The sequence below is a fragment of the Pezoporus wallicus genome, unplaced genomic scaffold (assembly GCF_028554395.1).
Source record: "Pezoporus wallicus isolate ANWC-B61680 ecotype Strahan unplaced genomic scaffold, APGP_CSIRO_Pwel_v1 contig_3847, whole genome shotgun sequence".
NCBI classification, from domain to species: domain Eukaryota; kingdom Metazoa; phylum Chordata; class Aves; order Psittaciformes; family Psittacidae; genus Pezoporus; species Pezoporus wallicus.
In genome coordinates, this window is record NW_026639842.1 from 3,461,332 (window position 1) to 3,478,701 (window position 17,370).

The 17,370-nt window shown below is 43.7% G+C and overlaps 1 long non-coding RNA gene across 1 annotated transcript; it reads left to right on the plus strand.

Annotated features, from left to right (window-relative positions):
- The first annotated feature begins 260 nt into the window (after positions 1-260).
- LOC130603042 (uncharacterized) lies at positions 261-13,419 on the plus strand. Its single transcript, XR_008973053.1, has 3 exons — positions 261-357; positions 477-546; positions 13,364-13,419. It is a non-coding gene; the product is annotated as an uncharacterized LOC130603042 (long non-coding RNA).
- The last annotated feature ends 3,951 nt before the right edge of the window (positions 13,420-17,370 follow it).

Sequence of the window (17,370 nt, forward strand, 5' to 3'; positions counted from 1 at the left end):
GAATGAGTGTCCGTGTGCTGCACTGACCCTGCAGACACTGGGACCACAGTGATGGGGGGAGACTGGGAGAAGAGCCTGGAGCTGAAGGGTTACTGGGTCATGGAGAAAGAAGCATGGGCTGGCAAAGACCATTAGGAAGTGAGACTGAGATCTGGGGAACAATGCTGGGCACTGGGAGCAGGTGCTGGGGTGGCCAGCCAGGGGAGGGGCTGGCCCGGAGGTGTCGGGAATGAGGAGAGGCTGGAAGAGGAGGAGCATGTCTTGGCTGTACACATGCCAGGTAGCATGGCACTTTTGCCCCCTTGAGCACCTGCCAGCTTTGTGGCTCATCATGCCTCTGCAGCCTGATGTGTTCAGGTTAGTCCACTTTTCCATATATTGTTAATCTTTCTTCTGGCAGATGCTTTTAGTGAAAGCAAAAAAACTGAAAGACCTTGTAATTCAGGCATTCGTTTTCACTATCTCGTTCGTCTTAGAAAATGTGCAAGCCTGCAGAAAGACTTCTTCAGTAAAGCCTTCCTGTACTAAAAAGGCTTAGAATCACAGGTGAGGGGATCAGTTCACATATATTGAAGTGATGCCTGCATCCAGGGTGTGAAGCCTGCATTATTACTGCTCAGGATGTTTCCCATATTCCCCCTTGTATCTCAGTGGGAGATCACATCCCTCCTGAGTGACAAGACAGTTTGTTGCCTTAGCTTCAACTTCCAAAAGCCTGGAACATTGCTGTTGCAGTGAAAGACCCTTTGAAGTGTTGCTACACCATTCTGGTTCTTCATTCAGGGATGATTATTGTATGTATTTTTATTAGATAATAACCATTTGGTATGATACGTCTTTTTATCTGACGCAGGAGCGTGCCTTCAACCAGAGCCATAAAATGGGGCCTCAGCATGAAGGTTTCTAATGTTCTTTCCCAGGCAGCCCTCACAGCCCCCAGGGCTTCTTGTCTTGTAGAGCCAACCCCTGTTGTTAAACTGTCATGGATCTCACCTTTGGAGACCGAGATGAAAAAAAGAGGATGAGTGCTATGGAGTGCATGACAGGGTTTATTTGCCTTTGGTTTTCCAGCCTCTTGGAGTTACATTTTAAAAGATTGCTCCCCTCAGGGACAAAGTCTTGGAGCTCATTTCTGCAGTGGTAGCTGACATTTGTCCATATCCTCATGACCCCAGGAGCTGGAACAATTAGCAGTGAAATCACATTATGAAAACTGGTGACTGCATCTTTACTGGTCAGACACAGGAATAAACTGGTTGTCCCAGTTAAATCTTCCTTCTTTCAGGCACAAATGAAAGGAGATGCTCCTTTATCCTCCTGTGCCAGTACCACAATGGCAGCCTGGTCTGTAGGTTGTCCTTACCTGCTGTACATGGTGTGGCGTCAGTGCCCAATGCTCACAGATACCAAGTGCTGGCAAAGAATTGAGATGTTGGACACCATTTGCTGCTGGCATGCCAAGGCTGGCTGTCGTGTGCCTTGGCAAGCTTCTGCCACTTAGTTCTGTGTACTCACCTGTTGGAAAGGGACTTTTCCCAAACCCTTCTCCAGAAATATTGAAGATTCATCCTCTGCAGTTGCCGAATGGGACATTTTGTCTGCTGGGATCAACTGGTTGTCTTTCCCCTATCCATTTGTTGGATAAGAGAGGGGTCCTGGACCTAGAGATCTCATCTTTTCCCTTCTCAGCATATTTTTGTTCACCTAAAATGGCTGGTGAGAATAAATGTAAAAGCTGCTGAATGACCACAGAGTGACAGGATGCTCTGGGGCTCTCCTATAGCCTGCGCTTCTGTCACTTGGCAAATGGCAGTGCTGTGATGCTGCACTACTGAGATGTGATGGCTTGTTCTCTACTGTGTGAGTTATGGGGGAATTAGCTCCTATCTTGTGAGTTGATTTTGGGGAACCTTTGGAGATAGCATGTAGGAAACATAACCGTGTAGTGTGCAGCCCCATCAGCAAGATCAGCATCTCTGATAATAGCAGGGAGCCTGGGCAGAAAGGGTGTCCTGTGCTTGCAGACCCTGTGACCAGCCTTGGAAGGGTGCAGGGAAGGGAAAAGTTTTAGGTTTCCTCTATGAGCACAGGGATTGGCCCAAAAAAAATGTGCAGGGATGTCAGCAGCATTCTGCCTGTTTGAGGGCTGTGTAGTGCTGAAAACAGGACAGGTCTAGCACAGTAAGCTTATACAAGACTTGAATTAGACTCTTATGAGAATGCTTTTGATTAACTGAGCATGTTATTCTGATAATAATTTTCCAGATGTAGTATTGTTTTCCAAATATGAACTGATTTTCCTGTCTGACAATAGTAACATGAGCAATGTCTGGTGTGCACAGTTCATTCTGCCTTTACATCAGGATTAAAACTGTGGATTTCAAAAGGCAAGTGTTTCTGAGGGTTTACTTGCAGTGTTCCAACTAAAACTAGGTATGCTTCCATGGGGCACATTAAAAACATATAGAAAAAATGTTATGGCCAAAGCTTGCACTGATGATCTCTGTTCCAAGACAGGCAGAGCAGTGCCAGCTCTGTGTGCCACAGGCAGAGGTATATGATGTGTCTCATACAGTCAGCAATGGCAAATTTGGCCTTGGAAAGCAAAATCGGCATATGAGCAATCATGGTAATGGCTGCTGCCAGCTCTTCTCCCCCTTCCCTCCCTCCGCTCCCTCCTACTGGAAGGACATGAAAACTGTTAGTTGTGGCGTCACCTGCAGAGGATGAAAGTGACATTTCTGAGACACATCGCACGGGGAAGCTGAGATGTTTTGATCCGTCTCAGGCAAGGCTGATGGCAATTTAAAGAAGATGTTTTTGTACGTGCTGAGATGTCACAGCGCCTGGCTGACGGACAGAACTGCTGGTGGAAGAGCAGCGTTGTATAGTTCTCCTGCAAGAGTGGCTGTGGAGGCAGGATCTGACCTTTAATTAACCCAGCCATCAGAATGGGAACCACAAATACTTGTACGAGTTTGGGATTTTTTTTTTAACTAACACATAAAATAAATAGTAAGGATTGATCTGAAACCCTGAGGATCTTCAGTCCATTACCATTCCTCCCCTTGAGCTCTAAATCCATATGCTTATTGTTCAATATTAATTTTTTAAATATTAGCAGTTTACGTAATTCAGTGTTACAGCACACACATAATCTTTAATATATACGTATTAAATTATATATATTTTCTAGCTAGAGAGGATCCTGTGCTGCATTAAGCCAAAGGAGAGAGTACAGCTAAGCCAGTGCTGGTGCCTGGATCGGCAGCTGGTTAAACCTTTTATGCCTCATCTCCTCTTCCCAGCCTTTCTTCCCCGTTCCTGTTTCCCTCTGCAGGGTAGGAATCCAGCAAGTGTGAGCTTTATATCATATTTGAAATTCAGAATAAACTTTGAAACAAGACAAGGCTCCCAAATCCTGAGTGTGCAGTGCTGCTGGGCACGCTGCCCTCTGCACTTTGATGCTTCACAGCTCATTTTGCTTAATTCAAAAAGGTATGTGAGAGTGCAGTAGCAAAGAGCCAACACTAGATAGCATTTTCTGTTTGTTTTGAAGAAGAAAAGCCTTTTGTTCTTGCATTTAGGTAGATTCTGAAAAAATTATAAGCACATATTTTAGATGTGATCAATTGTTAATGTTTTCTGATGATCTGTGCAACATCTCCTATAAATTCAAACCATCAGGCAACAAAACTATCTCTTTATCTGTTTTTTCTTGACATAATTGTATCAGTATAGAATTTATCTGCATTTCTGAAGTGCCTAATGCTATTTTGCCTCTAGATGCTGAGGTAAGAGGCTTATATTTGATCTTTGCGTAGGCCATGTGTCTGATCCTATTAACGTCAGTGTGGAATCTCCACCAGGCTGGGATCCAGCCTGTTGTATGCTTGTAAGTATGGGGAAATAATATCACAAGCAGTAACATGAGCAGTGAAGGTGTATTTCTTGTGATCTACAGAACATCAAACAAGCTACAGATAGGATGTGTCTCACAAATTAATTATGTTTAATTATGTTTATGTGTGGTTATGCATATGCCTATGAGGAAAATGCTGAGTTGCTATTACAGATGATGAGGATCCAGGGTTCAGTTTGGAGTCTCCATCTATTGCCATTCAATATATCCTAGGATATCTGAGACATCCACATATAATCTATGTGAGCAACCTGCTCTAGTGGAAAGTGTCCCTGCCTGTGGAAGAGGGTTGGAACTAGATGATCTTTAAGGTCTCTTCCAACTCAAACCATTCTTTGATTCTATGTTTCTATGAATCTATTATTCTATGATTCTGTAATTCCATGTGAAAGCCATGAGCTTCTGGAGTGTTAGCTGTAGTCCAGACGAGATACCTTGCAGCATTTCAGAGTATGCCAGATCCCTGCATTTGAGCAATTGGATAAAGCCCCTGACGTAGGTGTCTTAATTTTCAAGTTGAATCTCATCCTTTCATGCAGAAAGGATGAGGAAGGATTCTTCATTCTATCAGCTAAACTTGGATATTCAGCTGAGAGACCTTAAGCTACTGCCCAGGTTTCAGATGGAATAGAGGGTTTGTGTTTTCTTGATACAGTGCTCTGTTTTGGATTTAGTATGAGAACAGCAGTGATAATATACTGATGTTTTAGTTGTTGCTCTACAGTGTTTACTCTAAATCAAGGACTTTTCAGTCTTGTGCTGTACCAGTGAGGAGAGGCATGGGAAGCCAGGAGGAAGCAGAGACAGGACACCTGACCCAAACTAGCCAAAGGGGTATTCTGTACCACAGCATGTCATGCCCAGTATATAAACTGGGGGCAGTTACCATGAAGGCCCAGATCACTGCCTGGATCTGGCTGGGTATCAGTCGGCAGGTGGTGAGCAATTGTATTGTGCATCACTTCTTTTTTCCCATTTGGTTTTATTTATGTCTATTATTATTACTATTATTTTTATTATGAATAATTTTTGTTTCAATAATGAAGCTGTTCTTATTCTGTGAGTTTTATGTTTTGTTTTTTTTTTTCTGATTCTTGCCCCTATCCCACTGGGGATGCAGTGTGTGGGAGTGAGCAGCTGTGTGGTACTTAGTTGCCGGCTGGAGTTAAACCACGACTATCCTTTTTGGTGCCCAACATGGTGCTTGAGGGGCTTGAGATAATGACAGGTTTGACTGGGATGTGCCAGATTGAATTTGTAGCTGTTATTGCTGTTCAGCTATTAGTTGGCAGGTTCCTGTGCTGCCACAGGGCTTGCTTGACTTACTGAATATTAGAGTCTAGTGCTTGTTAGTGGCTACTTTTTGCTTTTGCTGCTTGCTGTAGTGCTGTACAGCTTATCATCTGACTCTGCTGTGCCTGGGAACATTATGATAACAGCAATGGCGATGTGCCTGGGTTGGCAGATGGCTGGGGCATGACAGCTGTTTCTGCACTGCTGTATTGGGCAGGCCAGAACTCTGGTGTGAACTGGAGTCAAAGACACTGTGACCTGTGTTTGAGTCCACATGAGAGCAGGACAACCAAAGTGTCTGTGGCCATGAATATGTGTCTGTACCATTGTCCTGGAAACCATGACAACCATGAAGGTACATCTTTAAGGACTTGCAGCTGTTCATGAGGTCATGCTGGAGCACCTCAAAGCATGGGCCATGGATAAGCTCACAGAGCAGGTATAGTCCCCTGGAGGGACTATAGCGATGGAACATGTTGGAGCACATTTACTCTGAAGGGACCGTGGCTGTGGATAAGGCCATGCTGCGGCAGGTATATCTCTAAAGGCACTGTGGCCCATGGGTAAAGCCATGCTGAAGCAGGTGTGCTTCAGAGTTACTGTGGCTGTGCATAAGTCTGTGCCACATCTGATATACCCCTGAAGAGACTGTGGCTCATAGATAAAGCTCTCCTAGAACAGGTACACACCTAAGGGACTGCAGGCTGTGGATAAGTACAAGCCACAGCAGTACAGGGGTGGAGTTCATTGCAATGTTAAACCGTATAACCTGGCCCAAAGGGCCCAGAAGTGGAGATGGTAATGGAAATACCTTTAAACTGTTACAACCTGGGATTTGAGTTGATTACTATAACAAGAACCACCTGAACCAGTGGAATACAAGCCATACAAGAAGCAGTGCAGTACAGCAGCATCCTAACCTGAGCTGGCTTTGATGCCAGGTAACTCCACACAACACACTACCTCTCCTGTTCTGAATGACCACCATAAGAAATGGGGCTCAAAGTCATGGACGAAATTAACTCAGTGTATCTGTGGACATTTCTGAACATCTTATGAACATTTTACAGCAGTGGTCTGTGGGCTAAGGGAATGATATCTGTGCATTATATCAAAGGATGTGAGGGGGGGTGGTGACTAATGAGGACGTATTAGATAGTGTGGAACCTGAGCATGACATAAATGGTGTGGAATAAAGGGTGGAGAACTTGTTTTTTTCTGGAATAAAGTTAATTTTCTTCACGGTAGCTAGTATGGGCTCTGTTTTGGATTTGAACTGAAAATGGTGCTGATAACACAGGGATGTTTTTGTTACTGCTGAGCAGTGCTTACACAGAGCCAAGGCCTTTTCTCATCCCACTCCACCACGGAGCAGGCTGGGGATGCATGAAGAGTTGGGAGGAGACACAGCTGGGCCAGCTGACCCCAACTGAACAAAGGGATATTCCATACTATGTGATGCTATGGTCAGAATGTAAAGCTGGGGGAAGAAGAAGGAAGAAGGGGGGATGGTGGCAGTGGTAGCATTTGCCTTCCCAAGTGGCTGTTACACCTGATGGAGCCCAGATGTCCTGGGGATGGCAGAACACCTGCCTGCCCATGGGAAATGGTGAATGAATTCCTTGTTCTGCTTTGCTTGTGAGAGCAGCTTTAGTTTTACCCATTAAATTCTCTTTATCTTACCCCATGAGTTTTCTCACTGTTACTCTTCTGATTCTCCCCCCATACCACTGCAGGGGGGGAGTGAGTGAGTGACTGTGGTGCCTAGTTGTTGGCTGGGATTAAACGATGACAGGTATCTTGCCCAGCTTCCAGAAAGTTGTAGGCCTCCTGTAGGGTCCCATGAAAAAGCCCTAGGAAAATGTCTTGGAAACCCTAGGTCCTCTCAAAGGGGTCTACATCCTCACTCTTTGACAGCTGACTTCTGCGCTGTGCTTCTGAGCAGATGTCTTCAGGCTCCACAGAAGCTGGTTGTAGTGAAGCAGTTGATCCACATGACAGCAGCATTGCATTTGGGCAGTCCCTTGGCTGGATAAACTGCAGCACAAACAGGAGAAGGATATGATCCTATTTGCCCATATCTCACAGAATAACCCCCACTATGGGGTCCTCAGTGTCAGGTAGATTGGGAATAGGCATGGAACAGATCCTGAAGGATCCCAGAGGCTGCTGCTAATGGTGGGCTCCCACCTCCAGAAGGAGGTGGAGCCCAACCATGGCAGGCTGTGTGCTGTGGTTCCCCAAGGCACTTGTGTGATTGCAACATCCAGGAACCGCACTGCAAAACTCTCCTTAAAATATGCTGATTGCACGGGAACTTGAGGCAGCTGTACCACAGTGTCTTACAATAATTACTTGGCATCGCTTTAGCATATGAAATTGGTTTTGATGAGAGCTCTGATTGCTCTTTTGATGCAGGTCTTGTTGTGAAGCTGCACAGGAGTTCAGGGCTTTGAGGTTGTGCTTTCTTTAAAATGTGGAGTTTCAAATTCCTTTGGTGGGGGTTTGTGGCAAGACACATTTCTCACTGTCATTGCTGTCTGGAGACCTCATTTTTTAGCATTAATTTTAGTGTTGATATATAGCATGCATCTTAGATGTTTGGAATGCTTTAGCACTGCTTGGAAATCATTGCTCTATTGCTCTGCATGCTCCACGCAGGGAGAAAGTGGATTGGTGACTGGAGTGACTTGAGGATCAGCTGCACACTTCCCACTGATCTGTTGGGAGGGTATGAAGCCACCCAGGGCTACAGCCAGATTTTTCTGAGTGCTGGTCCTTAGTGCTGTGCCAGAAGAGCCCTGTGCAGGTATCCAGTTGCTTGAAAATCTCAGTGTCAGCCCTGAGGGATGCTGAAATTTCAACCTTTATTTGGCAAAAATCAGAATAATGGCAATTTAGATGGAAAAGGAGATGTAAACAGGATAACAGCAATAGTAACATCAAACCCAGGGAAAAAAAAAACAAGCTCAATTCAAAAGTGTTCCCAGGTTTCTTTTTGCTGTTCCTGAGATCTGTGTATCTCAAAGCTTATCCAAAGTCAGGCAGTGGGACAGCTGCAGCTTGATTCGCAGAGCCACTGCTGGGGCTGGAAATCCCTGCTTCTGATACAGCGTTTGGCTTACTTGGCCTTGAGTTTTTCTTAAAGGATTAATCTATGAATGCACAGATGTGCTTACAGAGTTCTTAACTCTGTGCTTCTGCTTCAAGCTCTGCTCTCCGAGGAAGTTAGAGGCATGATGGAGAACTGAGGGATTCCTTGCTACCATATGTTCAGGTTAATTGCAACTGGGCATTGCTATCAGGTATTCTCTAAAGGAAGAGAAACCAAGATGAGTTCGTATAACTTCTTGAATTCTGATCTATTCCCTGAATTTGCTGGGGAAAAGCGGCACTTGGCTTATAGAATGCTTTTTGCATAGTGCAGGTAGGACTGCTATTATCTGCCCTTTAAGCTCCCAAGTGCAGCATCCTATAGAAAACAGGTTCCTATTTTGGACAAATATATCCTTCTTTCCAAACCAAATACCACAGAGTTGGACCCCTTGGCTAAAAACAACCTGCAGTCAAAATTGATTCCTCACTGCTAAGTTAAGATAAGGTACTTTTAAACCAAAAAAGAGATAGCCCCGAGCAGAGGGTTGTAGTGATCTAACAAGATCCATTAAAACCTCTGTCTGCAGAGGCTTTGCCTGTAGCTTTCCACTCCCAGCAATGAAATGCTCACACATGTCGTCTGGTCTGTACTGATAAAATCTAAGTATGATAATGGGGGCAGGACACAAATTACTCTGGAAACAGTTTTTTTTTCTGGATTCTTCATGTGCTTTTAATAGTAACAAAGGCAAAGCCACAGACTGATCAGTGCTACATTTATTACTCTTAACCCAGAATCCATTCAGATTTGTGATTGCAATGTCAGGGTTTCTGTTTTAATCATTCTCCATACCGCTGTTTTTATTTGAGGTATATATGAAGTTGTCACACTTGGCTGAGGAAGTCTTTCGCCTGCTATTTGTATGAGCTGTGATTTGCATGATATGCTGCAAAATGCAACACTGGCTCCTCTCTGATGATGCTACAACACAGTAGGGTATTCATACAGAGGTGCTTTCCCCTCTCCATGGCCATGGGTGAGGTGATGAAGTTGCTTGCCTGCTCAGGATGGGAAGGAAGGCGGCTTTGCTGGTGCAGGTTTCTATGTGGGCAGGATTGCACCATGCTGCACCCCACTGGAGTACAACGGTGGGCTTTGGGAGCAGTGGCTGGTGGCTCATCATCCTCCTCCTCCTGTGCACCTTTGTGCAGTGCACTGAGCATTAAAAAATCCCCTATAATGTTTCTTAGGTAATAAACAAGCTCAGGCATTTTATAGCTGTAAGCGATAACCTGTGACAAATGCAAAGGCAACTGTGTGTGTCCTGGCCATCAGTGCTCACTGTGATTCTACCAGAAGTGCAAATGAGCTCCAAAAAGCCAATTTCAGCTTTTACAGTCGGGTGTCTGTGCTGCACCAGCAGCATTTTAAGGCGCTGCTCCTTGAAGTGTTGCCTTAAAATTAATACCCATGAACATTTAACCCCTAAAGATATTTTCATCCCCTTTCAAAGGTGCTTTGTCTTTCACAAGGCTTGCGTTATTTTAAAGAAAGCTCTATTGTGTTTCCCCTTTTTACTTCCACGTTTAAGAGAATGAAGGAAAAAGAAAATACGGCAAGTCCAATAAGGCTGGACTGGAATACCTCGAGCCCTGTGAATGCCACAGGAATGGGATCCCTGAGAGCTGGAGGAGCCCATGGGACATCCCCCCCAAGCAGCCAGCAATACTGTGGTAACTGGTTTATCTTTTAAATATTGCACCTAAGAAAAAAAAATGTGTAAGACAACTTTTTGTTTAAAAATGTACCTTTTTTCCCCAGATAAAGTTCCCAAATCTGAAACGTCAGGTAATTTTTTCCATCTTGTAAGATGTTTTATGTTGTTCTCAAATAGTAAATTTCCCCCCATTAGGGAAAGTGGAAAAATCACCATTTTTCTCAGTCAAATGAAAATTCGTGACCAAAAAGCTCTAAATAAGGAGAAAGTGCTAATGGAAAGTTACTTAGGGTAACTTAAAGTGTTGGGTTTTTTTTTCAGTCATTTGCAGTGATTAGTCTTTGCAAGCTGCCAACTTGCCTGTTCCTTTTGCCTCCTCCAAGTGTTTTACACACACACGTCAGTTTGGTAGATTTAAACTGAAATAATAAGTTTCCTCAGTGGTTTAAGATAAGCAAAATCCAGAGCAGTATTAAAAGCTCAAAGAAAGTGGGAACCTAGTGTTGAACTGTAGGGGGTAATGTTGCTACACATACTCTGCCTGCCAGCTGCAAAAGGTAGATAAAGCTATTGACTGTATTATTATGTGACAAACTGTATCTCCGCAGAAGGAATAAAAACATGTGGTTGCTCTTTGCAACCTCCTTCCTCTGTCCTCACCATCTCTCATTGGCAAGGGCTCTTTAGCTCTTCATTTTTTCCAGTACCGCATTGTCACATGGTCTTTGTCTAGAATTGTATGTCTTTTACAGTCTAGGGTCATATTTTGTATTTTATTTACTGCTTGTGGCCAGCCTTGCTTGGAGGCAAAAAAACTTGTAATTTTGCCACCAGTCAGAGAGACCTGGGCAAGAAGTAGGGGCAGGCAACCTTGGAGTCAAGAGAAATGAATCCTTGGTGGTAACCAAATTGGGTGGCTTGGTGTTTGGTCCCCATGCCTTTGGCTTGGCTGTGTGTCCTGAAAACAAAGGCAAGCTGGGTCATCACTCTGGTTTTTAATGCACCAGGCTTTGATGATGCCAGTTCTATCAGCCACACTGTACCAATGAACGACATAATTTGTGACTGACTGACTGTACATCATGTAACATAGCACGTGCTCTATATGCAAGGAGTAAAGGTGCTCCCCTCCCCCCTCCGAAGACATATGAGCTCAGCTCATAAATGCAGTGTTTGCTGCTGTGCATTTATTACAGCTGCCTGCACAACTCCCTACTCCCCTGCATCTATTGGGCCAGTCCCTCTGCGTGAGAGTTTAATGGGATAAAGAAGCGTCCCTTTGGGCATCTGGAGGGAGCTGTCAGCCGCCCTCAACAGCCTCCATCACAAGCCAAGATGATTGCTTGGCATTGCCAAGGACAGTAAGCTTTCCACACATCCAGGTTGCTGCATGCATGGGGTTTTGAGCAGAGATACGGTTTGTACTGTTGAGAATGACAATGGCTATTGCAGTCCATAATTGAGTTCTGCTTTACAGTAATCTGCCAGGGCTGTGAATTCAGTCACTAACAGTGTCCTCCATACAGCCAGAGCTGAGTCTACTCTCAACTATGCCACAGTCCCATGTGTTGACTGTGTAGCAGGAGCATAGCTTTTTCTCATGTCAATATGAATGTATTTGTGCTGTGAACTAAAGCTATACCACTTTTGCATCCTTGCCTGAGTGGTTACAATGCTGTAAATGATGAATGGCTCTATTTGAGTTATACTGGGGTGATGCTGGGCAGAGAATGGCAAGGATTATTAATTTTGGATACAGACACTGGAGACAAGTGGAGTTAATGGAGTACTACATTCTACATTTATCAGGAGAGAGGTGGGAACAGCAACAGGCTTATTCAGTGCATTTCAGTTCTGAACAGCATCTGTACCAATTTCCCAGAATCTGAAGTTATAAACTATTTCTTAGGCATTTTCAAGCAGAATCTTTCATTAAACATGCCAGCATGGAAAAGAAATTTGTTGATCTCTGCTAGGTTTTAGCGCTTGCTGTATGATATGGGCTCCTGATGAATGGGGGCAGGCTGGAAGGTAGCTAAAAACTTTCTTGCTGGCTTCCCATCAGTTTGCAGGCTGGATGTTTTCCCTTATGGCATTGAAGAGGGGAGGAAAGCCCTGACTGCTGCAGGCTCCCAGGTCACAATCCAATGGGAAATGGGTCTTGCTGTCCCCCGTATCAGGCTTTGAATTGTCACAGGCATAAATAGATGTAAAATATCAGCACTTTCATTCAGCAGCAGCTTGTATTTTCTTGGCATGTACATAGATGACTTCACCAGGGAGGCTGATGTTTTATCCCCACACATTTCCTGCCCCTGTATGCACATCTCACCCCATCCATGCAAAAAGCCTTTTATTCCCTTGCTTACCCATTGAAGATCTTAGGTGAAGGTACCGCAGCGATGAAGCTTCTCTAACCACCACAACAGACTTCTTGTGAGAGCTTCTCTTCTACAGCAGCCTTTCCAAAGGATCTGCAATGAATGCAAAGAGCTTTGGCAGAAACTGGGTTTTCACTGCTTTTTTTATGCAGTGTCTGCCACATTGAGGCTCTTGGGTCTGATCACAGTACAGCTAATGCAGGGAAAATAAAGCTGCTCCCAAGACAGACTGACTGACAGACTTGTCATGATGATAGTACACATAGTTGAAACATTATGGCTGAGTTCTTGAAAACCATAGCCAGGGTAAGCTGTTTCCTTGAGCGCATGTGGTAAAAATAACACCTGCTTTGCAGACAGTGGATTTGACAGCTGCAAAGTCATAGTGTAGGCATCTCCAGAAGCACTATATATTTTTGCTTTGTACCCCAAATAATAATAGCTGTTATGGAAAAAGGGCAGGATGAGATGTGAATTCCCAGGCATAAGGGAATGAGTGTGATGGGTGATTATGGCTCAGTACAACAAATAAAACCATCAGTGGTTCCTCTCACTTGAAGGTGCATCAATCATTTCTCATGTTGTGCGCAGGTCCAGTGAGCCATCACTTGCACTGCTTGCTACGGCTGCTTGGCAAGATCCAAAATAATGTCACAAAATGCAACACTGGTTTGTTGAGCCTGAAGTCTTTCATTTTTATCTGTGGAGACATTTTTGCTGAGTCTTACTGCAGACTGCAGGCAGGGTCCTGCCTGAATTCCTGGTGTCTTCTAGAGCCTCATTTGCTGATGAGCCCCTTGCATGGCTCCTGCAGCAGCCCAGTGCTGTCATTGCTCTGTGGTCAATGACTGCAAACTCCAGCTCCTTTATAAGAGGGTGCCAGGGCAGGCAGATTTGCTTTAGCAGGGTCAGCTATGGCTGGGAAGTCAAGATGTTTCTCCACCACTTTGTAGAGAGAAGGCGTAGATGGGTCTTTGATCCAGAATAGGTAAGGGGTAGAAGAAACGAGTGCTTGACTGGGATCCATGTTTACTGGTGTCTTGGGTTTAGCAGTAGCAGTCATTTTTTGTCTTTCTTAGTAGCCAGTGCAGCGCTGTGTTTTTGACTTTCGGCCTGGGAACGGTGCTGACAACACTGATGTTTTTAGTTACTGCTCAAATGTTTTCGTCTGGCCAAGGACTTTGTGAGTCTCATGCTCTGCCAGAGAGGAGGGGAGGCCGGGAGGAAGCAGAGACAGGACACCTGACCCAAACTGACCAAAGAGGTATTCCATACCACAGCACGTCATGCCCAGGATGTAACTGGGAGTTACCCAGGAAGGGCTAGAGGATGGTGGGGTTGGACGAGGTATCGGTTGGTGCTTGGTCAGGTTGGGGGGGGGAGGGGGCAGTTATTGTTTGGTGGGTGGTGAGGTGTTGTATTCTCTTTCCTTGTTATTTCCTTTATTAATATTGGTGGTAGCAGTAGTGATTTGTGTTATACCTTAGTTACTGGACTGTTTTTATCTCAACCCATGGGAGTTGCATTCTTTTGATTCTCCTTCCCATCCCTCCGGGAGCAGGAGGAGAGCAAAAAGGGGGGGGGGGGGGGGGGGGGAAGTGAGTGAACAAGCTGTCTGGCTGGGTTTAAACCACGACAGCTGAGAAAACCACCAAGGCATGAACCCTTCCTTCATTAGTTTGCCTTGGTGGTTAATCACCATGAAAAATACTGTGTTCCGGAATCCATTGGTAATCCTCTGGCTGTAACTTTCAGCCACTGGTTCTGGTTTCATGTCCTCTTTCTTCTAAAGATTTCCTTCCTTTAAATGTAATTATGATCTGTGATCAAACCAACTTTTGATCTTCTTTTAGATGAAATCAAACAGATGGAGCTTCTTGGTTCTCATACTAGTTAGGCAACTTTATCACTTCTCAGATTTTTCTGTGGTTTCTTACTAAAACCTCTCTCATCATCAAACACCCATTCAAAAATGTTGCCAGTGAAAGCTGCATTCAGTATTTTAGTTTCCCTACCTAATTTCACCAATCAGGTAAAAATTACCTCCCTGGTCTCCTTTTTCTATCCTTTTGTGAGTACATTTTTTTCCACACTGTTGAAAATGTAATGTTGAGCTATTTCTTCATTTCAGCTTATAAATTATTGTCAGGGTTACAGTTTTACAACAGACAATCACTTATTCTTCAGATTTTCCCAGATAGCTGTGTTACATTCTTTATGCATTTAGTTTTATTTTATTTATTTGCATTTATATAAAGCAGGTTTTATATACACACATACAGATGCCAAGAAATCCTGACACATCTACATGCTATTGCAAGTGCTGCTGCTGTTGTATTTCTCTGTGATTTCTCTCCAACAGCAGCCACCCTTCATGTCTCTCCTGAATATCATTTGAATTTATGAACTGAAAAATACTGGCAGCAGTCAAGAGGCTTTCATGGAGAATAGCTCTTTCTTAAATGACTTTGATACTGTTCTTCGGTAAGCTAATGAGTTTAGCTGGTAGAGGTCAACTGAATGCACTGTAGTTACTCTTTTTCAAGTGTTATCATCACATGGTATGCTCTAACTTTGTTAAAAGTTTGCATAAAAAGTGGTATGACACACTAAATGGATTAAAAACTACCTGGCTAGTCTCAAAAAGTGAATTACTATATTTTAGTTAGGAATTATCAGCTAATTTTTCCTTTCAATCATTATTCCTTTGCCAAAGATGTATGCTATATATTTATCATAGGATCATGGAGCTATCATAAATTGAGGGGAAAATACATGATTGGAGAAAAATATCCAGATAACACAGTGATTTTGGGCATAATGATAGGGCAGACATGTCATTTATGTATCACAACCTTAATCACTCAATAGCATGCACATAATTAAGACCTTTTAAGGCAATAAAGGTAAACTCATAATTTTAGGATTAAGGAATGTATGTACTGAGGTGAGAAAAGACAGGTCCCAGAAATGTAAGAGAGGTGAAGTCCTCAATGAATCAGGCAGTGTAAATGCTTCAGGTGAGACACAGAAAGAGTTTAGGTGCTCAAGTCCAAAAATCGCAATTCTAACTTTCCTCCTCAGCATTTGTGTAAATAGCATTTTGGTAACTTCTAGGGTTCTTTACTTTTTTACTCAAAGATGACTGTCCTAGGATGAAACTAGAAGAATGACTGTATCAGGCTAAGAATCATGCAGGCCTGTATCCCATCTCCGGCAGACATACTTCCAGTGATACTTCCCCAAAGTGCATCCCGCTTCGAAGTGATCTGTGATTTGGGACCTTCCTAAGCCAGAAGAAGTGTCTTTGTATCTACTGATGTATACAGGGCTCTCCTGTCATGCTTATGTCTACTTGCCCTGGAAACTGCTGGTACCTACCACATCCTGTGTCCAACCACAGCTTAATGACTTGCTGCATAACGAACAACCTCCTTGTAGCCTCCTGTGTACTTGTTTCATACAAATTCTTCCATGGAAGAATTGCTTTTGTTCCATGTGCCACTCATACGGACCTCTGCCTTCCCTCTTCTGCCTGGTGTTTTCTGCAATCCAGTGCTGGGATTCAGACAAGCTCCTTCACAAGGAGTTCACTCACACAGTGCTCCCTGAGCAACCCTAACCCTCAGAGAACATCTAACTCTATGCGTCTCTGTACAAAATCAGCAGTAATTGATTTATTTTGAAACATGGCTGGGAAAAGGAAGCAGCAATTGTGCAACATCTTGCTGCTTGCTGAGTGGAGCAGAATATGGAGCAGCCTAATTTACTTCCTATCCCAGCCCTTTGACAAAGTGTTCCAAGCATTTTCATTATGTGGGGTGTTGCCTCACTGTAGCCTGTTGTGTTTTATAAGAAGGGACAACCTTCTTGCCCCTCAGAAGGGCAACCTGCTTGCTTCTTGAAGGCCAAACATGCTTGCCTTCAGGGTGATGCTCAGGCTGTGGAACTTGAGTTTAGTCCTGTGGGCCTTGCATCAGGTACTGGATGTCAGGGAAGGGGATTGTTCTCCATGTGGGCAAGTTTAAGTAGCTTAAGTGCATGTAGTGCTTCTGATGATCTTCAGATGGCTAATATGAAGATCACTGGCTTCATGCAATGTGTCCTTAAGTGGTGATGGAATGATTTCATAAGGCGTTAGTTTTGCTAAACCTCATGATTTTGGGCTGTAGCTTTTCCTGTCTCTTGCAGACAGATCAACAAGCTGCTTGCTCACTGGTGGTGAATTGATTCTTTCCCACATTCAGATTCAAGGTTGCAAGAGGGCTGTCATATCGCATAGGACTTCTCCATAGCTCCTCTTGATACACAGGCTTTTATCTCCTAGAATAAGAAACAGAGAGCAGTTCCTGTCTCTGGACTGAGCAGTGGAAAGTGGAACATTTGTATGAATTACTCTTCTACATCAAAGGTTAATTTTCCAATGTGAAACGATGGCATAAATATTGGTAGAGTTAAGAACATCATTTAGGGTAATTCCTCTTTTTTGACACCATGACTCTGGAGCCAGCCTGGTCTTACCAACAAGGTGTTGAATTAATTAATGGATACCAACAAGACATTAATTTTACATGTTTTGTTCTTTTGAGTCTATGACAACTATGCATTCACATATAAACTATGCAGAGGTTAATTAGTCATCTTATTGTTATTTACTTTTATAATTATCAAGGTACCTGGGAGCCTCTGTCAAACACATGGACTTTGTACTTCTAGCTGGTGAATACACAGAGTTGGTGAAATTTGCCAACAGCTTGTGGTCTAAGAGTAAGGAAAATTTGACATGCAGATGAGAAAATACAAATAATCAGTTTTAGCAAACACTGAGGTGGAAGCAGAGTACAGGAGCCTGCTTAAAAGTACTGTTCTCTTCCATTTGTAGGCAAGTCCTCCGTGGCACTTCACTTACAAAGCCAGCTGAAGTTGCCTACTGACAATGCTCTGATGTGGTGCATGACTT